General features: G+C 45.7%; 1 non-coding gene across 1 annotated transcript; it reads left to right on the top strand.

Annotated features, from left to right (window-relative positions):
- The first annotated feature begins 5,075 nt into the window (after window positions 1–5,075).
- On the top strand, window positions 5,076–5,148 carry TRNAH-GUG (transfer RNA histidin (anticodon GUG)). Its single transcript has one exon. It is a non-coding gene; the product is annotated as a tRNA-His (tRNA).
- Window positions 5,149–8,422: the final 3,274 nt, after the last annotated feature.

Genomic DNA, 8,422 nt, shown 5'->3' with positions numbered 1-8,422 from the left:
GGTGTTGTAGGGTCTCAGATGTAACGTAATAAGTCATTACTTATCCACAATACCTGACAACCATTTAATTTCTGAGCTTCCGTGGCTCAATGGTTAGCGCGTTCGGCTGTTAACCAATAGGTTGGTGGTTCGAGCCCATCCGGGAGCGGTGTTGTGAGGTCTCAGATGTGACGTAAAAAGTCAAGGTTTTTCCACAATACCTGACGACCATTTAATTGTTGGGCTTCCGTGGCGCAATGGTCAGCGCGTTCAACTGTTAACCGAAAGGTTGGTGGTTCGAGCCCATCCGGGAGCGGTATTGTGACGTCTCAGATGGAACGTAAAATGTCAGAGTTTTGCCACAACACCTGACGACCATTTAATTTTTGGGCTTCCGTGGCGCAATGATTAGCGCGTTCAGCTGTTAATCGAAAGGTTGAAGGTTCGAGCCCACCCGGGAGAGGTATTGTGGGGTCTCAGATGTAGCGTAAAAAGTCAAAACTTTTCCACAATACGTGACAACCATTTAATTTCTGAGCTTCAGTGGCTCAATGGTTAGCGCGTTCGGCTGTTAACCAATAGGTTGGTGGTTCGAGCCCATCCGGGAGCGGTGTTGTGACGTCTCAGATGTGACGTAAAAAGTCAAGGTTTTTCCACAATACCTGACGAGCATTTAACTTTTGGGCTTCCGTGGCTCAATGGTTAGCGCGTTCGGCTGCTATTCAAAAGACTGGTGGTTTGAGCCCTCCCGGGAGCGGTGTTGTGACGTCTCAAATGTAACATAAAATGTCAGAGTTTTTCCACAATACCTGACGAACATTGAATTTTTGGGCTTCCGTGGCGCAATGGTTAGCGCGTTCAGCTGTTAATCGAAAGGTTGGTGGTTCAAGCCCACCATCGAGAGGTGTTGTGGGGTCTCAGATGTAGCGTAAAAAGTCAAAACTTTTCCACAATACGTGACAACCATTTAATTTCTGAGCTTCCGTCGCTCAATGGTTACCGCGTTCGGCTGTTAACCAATAGGTTGGTGGTTCGAGCCCATCCGGGAGCGGTGTTGTGAGGTCTCAGATGTGACGTAAAAAGTCAAGGTTTTTACACAATACCTGACGAGCATTTAACTTTTGGGCTTCCGTGGCTCAATGGTTAGCGCGTTCGGCTGTTAACCAATAGGTTGGTGGTTCGAGCCCATCCGGGAGCGGTGTTGTGACGTCTCAGATGTGACGTAAAAAGTCAAGGTTTTTTCCACAACACCTGACGACCATTTAATTTTTGGGCTTCAGTGGCGCAATGGTTAGCGCGTTAGGCTGTTAACCAATAGGTTGGTGGTTCGAGCCCATCCGGGAGCGGTGTTGTGAGGTCTCAGATGTAACGTAAAATGTCAGAGTTTTTCCACAATACCTGAAGAACATTTAATTTTTGGGCTTCCGTGGCGCAATGATTAGCGCGTTCAGCTGTTAATCGAAAGGTTGAAGGTTCGAGCCCACCCGGGAGAGGTGTTGTGGGGTCTCAGATGTAGCGTAAAAGTCAAAACTTTTCCACAATACGTGACAACCATTTAATTTCTGAGCTTCCGTGGCTCAATGGTTAGCGCGTTCGGCTGGTAACCAATAGGTTGGTGGCTCGAGCTCATCCGGGACCGGTGTTGTGAGGTCTCAGATGTGACGTAAAAAGTCAAGGTTTTTCCACAATACCTGACGAACATTTAATTTTTGGGCTTCCTTGGCGCAACGGTTAGCGCGTTCGGCTGTTAACCGAAAGGTTGGTGGTTCGAGCCCAACCGGGAGAGGTGTTGTAGGGTCTCAGATGTAACGTAATAAGTCATTACTTATCCACAATACCTGACAACCATTTAATTTCTGAGCTTCCGTGGCTCAATGGTTAGCGCGTTCGGCTGTTAACCAATAGGTTGGTGGTTCGAGCCCATCCGGGAGCGGTGTTGTGAGGTCTCAGATGTGACGTAAAAAGTCAAGGTTTTTCCACAATACCTGACGACCATTTAATTGTTGGGCTTCCGTGGCGCAATGGTCAGCGCGTTCAACTGTTAACCGAAAGGTTGGTGGTTCGAGCCCATCCGGGAGCGGTGTTGTGACGTCTCAGATGGAACGTAAAATGTCAGAGTTTTTCCACAATACCTGACGAACATTTAATTATCGGGCTTCCGTGGCGCAATTATTAGCGCGTTCAACTGTTAATCGAAAGGCTGGTGGTTCGAGCCCACCCGGAAGAGGTGTTGTGGGGTCTCAGATGTAGTGTAAAAAGTCAAAACTTATCCACAATACGTGACAACCATTTAATTTCTGAGCTTCCGTGGCTCATTGGTTAGCGCGTTCGGCTGTTAACCAATATTTTGGTGGTTCGAGCCCACCCGGAAGCGGTGGTGTGGGATCTCAAATGTAACGTAGAAAGCAAAAGTTTTGCCACAACACCTGACGACCATTTAATTTTTGGGCTTCCGTGGCGCAATGATTAGCGCGTTCAGCTGTTAATCGAAAGGTTGAAGGTTCGAGCCCACCCGGGAGAGGTATTGTGGGGTCTCAGATGTAGCGTAAAAAGTCAAAACTTTTCCACAATACGTGACAACCATTTAATTTCTGAGCTTCAGTGGCTCAATGGTTAGCGCGTTCGGCTGTTAACCAATAGGTTGGTGGTTCGAGCCCATCCGGGAGCGGTGTTGTGACGTCTCAGATGTGACGTAAAAAGTCAAGGTTTTTCCACAATACCTGACGAGCATTTAACTTTTGGGCTTCCGTGGCTCAATGGTTAGCGCGTTCGGCTGCTATTCAAAAGACTGGTGGTTTGAGCCCTCCCGGGAGCGGTGTTGTGACGTCTCAAATGTAACATAAAATGTCAGAGTTTTTCCACAATACCTGACGAACATTGAATTTTTGGGCTTCCGTGGCGCAATGGTTAGCGCGTTCAGCTGTTAATCGAAAGGTTGGTGGTTCAAGCCCACCATCGAGAGGTGTTGTGGGGTCTCAGATGTAGCGTAAAAAGTCAAAACTTTTCCACAATACGTGACAACCATTTAATTTCTGAGCTTCCGTCGCTCAATGGTTACCGCGTTCGGCTGTTAACCAATAGGTTGGTGGTTCGAGCCCATCCGGGAGCGGTGTTGTGAGGTCTCAGATGTGACGTAAAAAGTCAAGGTTTTTACACAATACCTGACGAGCATTTAACTTTTGGGCTTCCGTGGCTCAATGGTTAGCGCGTTCGGCTGTTAACCAATAGGTTGGTGGTTCGAGCCCATCCGGGAGCGGTGTTGTGACGTCTCAGATGTGACGTAAAAAGTCAAGGTTTTTTCCACAACACCTGACGACCATTTAATTTTTGGGCTTCAGTGGCGCTATGGTTAGCGCGTTAGGCTGTTAACCAATAGGTTGGTGGTTCGAGCCCATCCGGGAGCGGTGTTGTGAGGTCTCAGATGTAACGTAAAATGTCAGAGTTTTTCCACAATACCTGACGAACATTTAATTTTTGAGCTTCCGTGGCGCAATGATTAGCGCGTTCAGCTGTTAATCGAAAGGTTGAAGGTTCGAGCCCACCCGGGAGTGGTGTTGTGGGGTCTCAGATGTAGCGTAAAAAGTCAAAACTTTTCCACAATACGTGACAACCATTTAATTTCTGAGCTTCCGTGGCTCAATGGTTAGCGCGTTCGGCTGTTAACCAATAGGTTGGTGGTTCGAGCCCATCCGGGAGCGGTGTTGTGAGGTCTCAGATGTGACGTAAAAAGTCAAGGTTTTTACACAATACCTGACGAGCATTTAACTTTTGGGCTTCCGTGGCTCAATGGTTAGCGCGTTCGGCTGTTAACCAATAGGTTGGTGGTTCGAGCCCATCCGGGAGCGGTGTTGTGAGGTCTCAGATGTAACGTAAAATGTCAGAGTTTTTCCACAATACCTGACGAACATTTAATTTTTGGGCTTCCGTGGCGCAATGATTAGCGCGTTCAGCTGTTAATCGAAAGGTTGAAGGTTCGAGCCCACCCGGGAGAGGTGTTGTGGGGTCTCAGATGTAGCGTAAAAAGTCAAAACTTTTCCACAATACGTGACAACCATTTAATTTCTGAGCTTCCGTGGCTCAATGGTTAGCGCGTTCGGCTGTTAACCAATAGGTTGGTGGTTCGAGCCCATCCGGGAGCGGTGTTGTGACGTCTCAGATGTGACGTAAAAAGTCAAGGTTTTTTCCACAACACCTGACGACCATTTAATTTTTGGGCTTCCGTGGCGCAATGGTTAGCGCGTTCGGCTGTTAACCAATAGGTTGGTGGTTCGAGCCCATCCGGGAGCGGTGTTGTGAGGTCTCAGATGTAACGTAAAATGTCAGAGTTTTTCCACAATACCTGACGAACATTTAATTTTTGGGCTTCCGTGGCGCAATGATTAGCGCGTTCAGCTGTTAATCGAAAGGTTGAAGGTTCGAGCCCACCAGGGAGAGTTGTTGTGGGGTCTCACATGTAGCGTAAAAAGTCAAAACTTTTCCACAATACGTGAAAACCATTTAATTTCTGAGCTTCCGTGGCTCAATGGTTAGCGCGTTCGGCTGTTAACCAATAGGTTGGTGGTTCGAGCCCATCCGGGAGCGGTGTTGTGACGTCTCAGATGTAACGTAAAATGTCAGAGTTTTTCCACAATACCTGACGAACATTTAATTTTTGGGCTTCCGTGGCGCAATGATTAGCGCGTTCAGCTGTTAATCGAAAGGTTGAAGGTTCGAGCCCACCCGGGAGAGGTATTGTGGGGTCTCAGATGTAGCGTAAAAAGTCAAAACTTTTCCACAATACGTGACAACCATCTAATTTCTGAGCTTCCGTGGCTCAATGGTTAGCGCGTTCGGCTGTTAACCAATAGGTTGGTGGTTCGAGCCCACCCAGGAGCGGTGTTGTGGGATCTCAAATGTAACGTATAAAGCCAAAGTTTTTCCACAATACCTGACGACCATTTAATTTTTGGGCTTCCGTGGCTCAATGGTTAGCGCGTTCGGCTGTTAACCGAAAGGTTGGTGGTTCGAGTCCATCCGGGAGCGGTGTTGTGAGGTCTCAGGTGTGACGTAAAAAGTCAAAGGTTTTCCATAATACCTGACGACCATATAATTTTTGGGCTTCCGTGGCGCAATGGTTAGCGCGCTCAGCTGTGATTCAAAAGGTTGGTGGTTCGAGCCCACCCGGGAGCGGTGTTGTGAGGTCTCAGATGTAACGTAAAAAGTCAGAGTTTTTCCAATATACCTGATGAACATTTAATTTTTGGGCTTCGGTGGCGCGATGGTTAGCGCGTTCGGCTGTTAACCGAAAGGTTGGTGGTTCGACCCCACCCGGGAGAGGTGTTGTGGGGTCTCATATGTAGCGTAAAAAGTCATAGCTTTTCCACAATACCTGACAACCATTTAATTTCTGAGCTTCCGTGGCCCAATGGTTAGCGCGTTCGGCTGTTAACCGAAAGGTTGGTGGTTCGAGCCCACCCGGGAGAGGTGTTGTTCGGCCTCAGATGTAGCGTGAAAAGTCATAACTTTTCCACAATACCTGACAACCATTTAATTTCTGAGCTTCCGTTGCTCAATGGTTAGGGCGTTCAGCTGTTAACCAATAGGTTGGTGGTTCGAGCCAGTCTTGGAAATAGCACAGGTCCACAGGTCAAAAACCAGTTTATTAATTGCTCGGACCAGTTTTTTTATTCAAAATCCGGGGGGTTACTGGTCCTTGGGACCAGTTTATTAATTGAGAATTTTTATGAAAATTCAGGAGGGACCAGTTTAAAAATTCTAGTCATTATAAATTTCTACTCCATGGATATAGTCTCCTAGCCTTGACATTTTCTCATTCTTGCCTAAGTTGCCTTCCTTGCTACAACCACAGCCCAATCGATCACGCTTTGGCTTCACACAATGTTTTTCCTATGTAAAATCCAAGGAGCCAGCTTTTAACATACCGGCTATGGGAGGAACACAGTTATTTTGCCCTAATTTTGAAACTACTGGTGCAAACCTCTTGAAATTTTAAAGTGATGTGCAAAACAACGTTTGCTATGTTTTGGAAATTTTAAAAAATTTCCCTTCTATAGTTTTTTTGTATAAATATTAGAACGAAAATTAGCCCTACTTAAAGGGCTTGGTCTTGGAACGGTTTAATAAGTTTTTCCGTTTCACTTGTTCGAATCTCTTGAAATTTTAGTGAGAGGCACATTGAACGGTTTTAAGTTATGATGCAAAGTTTCAAAGTTTTCAAAGAAACAATTCACTTCCAAAAAATTCATTAAAATTGTGCTTGTGCATAATCCTACAACCTATTTAGTCGCTTAGGGAAATTTTAGGAAAAAGGACTATTCGTTTTAAAAGTTCGAAATTTTCCACAATAATTTAAAACCTTTAAATATGCATTTCACTAAAATTTCAAGAGACTCGAACCAGTGAAGCTGAAGGAAACAAATTTAAACTGTTAAGTCATTAAATTATGGTTAATTTTCGTTTTAATGTTATTACAAAAAGCTTTGTAAGAGAAAAACTTTGCACAAAAATACCAAACATTATTTTGCAAATCTCATTAAAATTTCAAGAGATTTCAACCAGTATTTTCAAAATTAGGACCAAAAAACGGTGTTCCCCCAATGACGGAGTTAACTCTGATTTTTGACATAATTTTGCACCTATAGCCCGATCGAATGGGCTGTGCGTCAACGAAATACTCCCTTATTTTTCAATAGGATTAGTAAAAAATAAATTAGGGATAGGGTCACTGGTCCCAAGGACCAGTTTAATATTGTAGACGCTGGGGGTCACTGGTCCCGAGGACTAGTTTCAAAAAAATCCTTATTTCCAAGACTGGTTCGAGCCCATCCGGGAGCGGTGTCGTGGGGTCTCAGATGTAGCGTGAAAAGTCATAACTTTTCCACAATACCTGACAACCATATTATTTCTGAGCTTCCGTTGCTCAATGGTTAGCGCGTTCGGCTGTTAACCAATAGGTTGGTGGTTCGAGCCCATCCGGGAACGGTGTTTTGGGATCTCAAGTGTAACGTATAAAGCCAAAGTTTTTCCACAATACCTGACGACCATTTAATTTTTTGGCTTTCGTGGCGCAACTATTTGCGCGCTCCGCTGTTATTCAAAAGGTTGGTGGTTCGAGCCCATTCGGGAGCGGTTTTGTGAGGTCTCAATTGTGACGTTTAAAGTCAGAGTTTTTCCACAATACCTGACGACCATTTCATTTCTGAGCTTCCTTGGCTCCATGGTTAGCGAGTTCGGATGTTAACTAAATGTTGGTGGTTCGAGCCCACCCGGGAGCGGTGTTGTGAAGTCTCAAATGTAACGTAAAAAGCAAAAGTTTTTCCACAATACCTGACGACCATTTAATATTTGGGCTTCCTTGGCGCAATGGTTAGCGCGTTCAGCTGTTAACCGAAAGGTTGGTGGTTAGAGCCCACCCGGGAGAGGTGATGTGGGGTCTCATATCTAGCGTAAAAAGTCAAAACCTTTCCACAATACGTGACAACCATTTAATTTCTGAGCTTCCGTGGCTCAATGGTTAGCGCGTTCGGCTGTTAACTAATAGGTTGGTGGTTCGAGCCCACCATGGAGCGGTGTTGTTGGATCTCAAATGTAACGTAAAATGCCAAAGTTTCTCCACAATACCTGATGACCATTTAATTTCTGAGCTTCCGTTGCTCAATGGTTAGCGCGTTCGGCTGTTAACCAATAGGTTGGTGGTTCGAGCCCATCCGGGAACGGTGTTTTGGGATCTCAAGTGTAACGTATAAAGCCAAAGTTTTTCCACAATACCTGACGACCATTTAATTTTTTGGCTTTCGTGGCGCAATGGTTTGCGCGCGCCGCTGTTATTCAAAAGGTTGGTGGTTCGAGCCCATTCGGGAGCGGTGTTGTGAGGTCTCAAATGTGACGTTTAAAGTCAGAGTTTCTCCACAATACCTGACGACCATTTCATTTCTGAGCTTCCTTGGCTCCATGGTTAGCGAGTTTGGATGTTAACTAAAAGGTTGGTGGTTCGAGCCCACCCGGGAGCGGTGTTGTGAAGTCTCAAATGTAACGTAAAAAGCAAAAGTTTTTCCACAATACCTGACGACCATTTAATATTAGAGCTTCCGTGGCGCAATGGTTAGCGCGTTCAGCTGTTAACCGAAAGGTTGGTGGTTAGAGCCCACCCGGGAGAGGTGATGTGGGGTCTCATATCTAGCGTAAAAAGTCAAAACTTTTCCACAATACGTGACAACCATTTAATTTATGAGCTTCCGTGGCTCAATGGTTAGCGCGTTCGGCTGTTAACTAATAGGTTGGTGGTTCGAGCCCACCATGGAGCGGTGTTGTTGGATCTCAAATGTAACGTAAAATGCCAAAGTTTCTCCACAATACCTGATGACCATTTAATTTCTGAGCTTCCGTTGCTCAATGGTTAGCGCGTTCGGCTGTTAACCAATAGGTTGGTGGTTCGAGCCCATCC

The sequence above is a fragment of the Phalangium opilio genome, unplaced genomic scaffold (genome assembly GCF_054372755.1).
Source record: "Phalangium opilio isolate 3A_F unplaced genomic scaffold, DU_Popi_V2 ptg000329l_1, whole genome shotgun sequence".
NCBI classification, from domain to species: domain Eukaryota; kingdom Metazoa; phylum Arthropoda; class Arachnida; order Opiliones; family Phalangiidae; genus Phalangium; species Phalangium opilio.
Note: the sequence above shows the minus strand (reverse complement) of the source record. Positions and strands in the feature narration are given on the sequence as shown.